This window comes from Equus quagga, unplaced genomic scaffold (assembly GCF_021613505.1).
Source record: "Equus quagga isolate Etosha38 unplaced genomic scaffold, UCLA_HA_Equagga_1.0 204434_RagTag, whole genome shotgun sequence".
Classification (NCBI taxonomy): Eukaryota; Metazoa; Chordata; class Mammalia; order Perissodactyla; family Equidae; genus Equus; species Equus quagga.
The window spans coordinates 1150-4264 of NW_025798710.1; the positions used below are offsets into that span (position 1 = coordinate 1150).

General features: G+C 42.1%; 1 pseudogene; it reads left to right on the top strand.

Moving 5' to 3' along the window:
* The first annotated feature begins 1575 nt into the window (after positions 1-1575).
* On the top strand, positions 1576-2094 carry LOC124233536 (mitochondrial import inner membrane translocase subunit Tim17-A-like; annotated as a pseudogene).
* Positions 2095-3115: the final 1021 nt, after the last annotated feature.

Consider the following 3115-nt stretch of genomic DNA (forward strand, 5'->3'; position numbering starts at 1 on the left):
TGGATGCTTTTAAGCTCTGGTCCTTTTCTTTAGGATTCCGTAGTTTCACAGTGACATCCCTTGATGCAAATTTAATTTTATTTATCCTGCTAAGGAATAAATGTTCTTTCTAAATATGGAGAGTGTTGTTTTTCATCAGTTATGAAAAACTCCCAGACACTGTGTCTTCTAATATTGTCCCTCCTCAAGCTCTCCGGCTTCTGTCTTTCTGGCATTCCAGTGACGTGCCTGTTGACCTCTGCCCTCTCTGTCTCTTATGTCATCTTTCTTAGTGTCATGTTCTGGGGAATTTTCTCAGATCCTTCCTCCAGTTCTCTAAGTTTCTTCACGAGGTCTAATCTGCTGATTAGCACATCTATGAAGGGTTTTTTTCTATGACTATAGATATTTTTTGATGTTATATTTGATTCTTTTTCAAATCTGAATATTTTTATAGTGTTTCATTTTTGCGTATTTTAGATATCTCATTTAAATCATTGAATCATGCTTAATTTTTTGCTTCTAGGTAATAGTTTGACAGTCTAAAGTTTTTGCAACTCTGATTCTATTTGTTGTTGTCTGCTGTTATCATCTACTGGCAATTGATCACAGTAGACTGTTTCCTTATGTGTTCTGTGTAATTGTAACGTAAGTTCATTTTCTAAACAGTTTTATCTGTGGCAGCCCTGTATAGCCTGAGTTAAGAGCTTGTCGTTCCAGAGATGTTTTTGCATTTGCTTCTGTTAGATACTGCAGGACTGTCACCAGCCTGCAGGCTGGTCCCGTAAAAGGGCACCTAGAGTGGTTGCCCTGTGCCCTGTACTTTAGGTGGGGGCCCATGGGGTGGCTGTACATTCCTCCTCTTTTCCAAACGTTATTACAAATAAATTTAGAAATTTCTGTCTTCCTAGTATCCCAGGGGGCCCATGGAAGATAACGACAGTGAGGCCTCTTTTCATATGTAGTGATCTTGGTTAACTCCACTCTGGTTGAGTTGCCCTTCTACTAGGTTAACTGTCCTAGGACATATTTTTGTGTTAGTGCCTCTAATTGGACATTCCTAGATTATTCATCGTACACTAAGAAACCTCAATCGGATATGATATTTGGTCTATGGATATAAATGCTCAAGATAGTTAAATATATATAGTTATATATATATGTGTGTATATATATTCACAAGACATACACCCACACAAGCACATAATATATAGTGTTTCAACCTCAGTTTACACCAAAACAGACACGTTTTCTCGTGTCTCTCTGCCAGTGGGTGGATTTTTCTTTTCATACACCTTATCATCAGGTACACTATCCTTGTGCGTACATAAAAATCCAGTCCCCTACAAGACTATATGAACTGGCCCTTAAGTACTTCTCTGGCCTCATCTGCTACCACTGCATTTCTCTTACTTCCATGCATCAATCGACTTAGTCTTCTTTCTGTTTCTCAAATATGTCAAGATTGAGACACCCTGCTGTTTTGCAGCAACAGAATATCGCTGTTCCCTCTCAAAGAATGTCCTTCCACTGTTGTCGCATAGATCTAGCCCCTTTTTGTCATTCAGACCTTACTTCTCGGCTGCTGGAGCCAAGATGGAGGAGTATGCATGGGAGCCATGCCCCTGGCAAATTGTGGATGACTGGGGGTGGGGGGGGGGCCTTTACGATAGATACTATAGGTGGTGGTATCTTTCAAGCAATCAAAGGCTTTCGCAATTCTCCAGTGGGAGTAAACCACAGACTGCACACGAGTTTGACAGCTGCTAAAACCAGGGCTCCGCAGCTGGGAGGGAGCTTTGCAGTTTGGGGAGCTTTCCATGATTGACTCCAGTATGGTTCAGGTCAGAGGGAAGGAAGACCCCCTGGAACTCCATCACAAGTGGTGCCTTAACAGGAGCCATCCTGGCCAGGAGAAATGGACCAGTGGCCATGGTCGGGTCAGCCGCGATGGGTGGCATTCTCCTAGCTTTAACTGAAGGAGCTGGTATCTTGTTGACAAGATTTGCCTCTGCACAATTTCCCAGTGGTCCTCAGTTTGCTGAAAACCCCTCCCAGTTGCCTTCAGCCCAATTACTGTCCTCACCTTTTGGAGACTACCAACAATATCAATAGGACTTCTTTCCCAGGACTTCTTCAACAGAATGAGCTGCAGTTCAAGAAAGGATTTCAGAAGATCGAGTTACAGTCTCTTTTTAAAACCATAGGTGAGGCAGCTGTCGTCCAACAGGATATGAAGGGAGATTTAGCACATTTTTCTATTTAAAGGAACATGGAAGGGGGGTGTTAAGAGATAATACATTTATTTATTCACACTTGGATTGCATTTGTAAGCAAAGTAAGTGTCTTATATCTTTAAAGGAAATATAATAAGTGCTTAGGAGATACAGGACCACAGGGCAGACAACAGGGAAAGATGCATGTCATTCCTTGAGGACCTCACTGCCTGAATTTGCATGTTCTGTTAGTCAGACAACAAAAACTCCTGGAACTTGCGCTTTCTTTTAAGATAAGTTGCAGAGTTCTACTTTTCATCCTCACACACTTGAAATAATGCTTTGAAATAATAATAATAATGCTTTAAATGAGTGCTTTGAAAATGGCACGTTTTGTAGTTAGACTCCCCCCTCACTCAAGGGAGATCGTGTATGAGAAGAACTGTGCCGAGTCCACATGGATCCTTCCGTAGTGCATACTTTCTGGATTGACAGCTAGGGCGGAACACGCACTCTTCACTTTGGAAGTAAAATACCCTGTGTCTTGGTTTTAAGGATGTCAGATACAAAACTCTCTGTACCTTTGAGGCCACTGTGTCATCATTCTTCACCATCGGAGCCGTCAGCAGACACAACTTCCTTCCGGTAGACCCATGTCTACATGAGAAGAATTCACAGAGGGTGGGGGAGCACTGGAGGTTTGATGTTTACTGGGTGCTTGAATAAAATGTTTTTTAAAAAAAAACACAATCGTACTTCTCTGCAAGACCTGGCTACATAGGGCTCAGTGTAAAAGGAACGTGCAAGGCCTCTTATTAAAAGTTTCAGGAAGTGACAGCAGAGCATTAAACCATGTGTCAGCTCTTCTAAGTGTGGGGTTCTGTGCAGTCATACGTGTCACATCCTCATGAAGCTGGCTC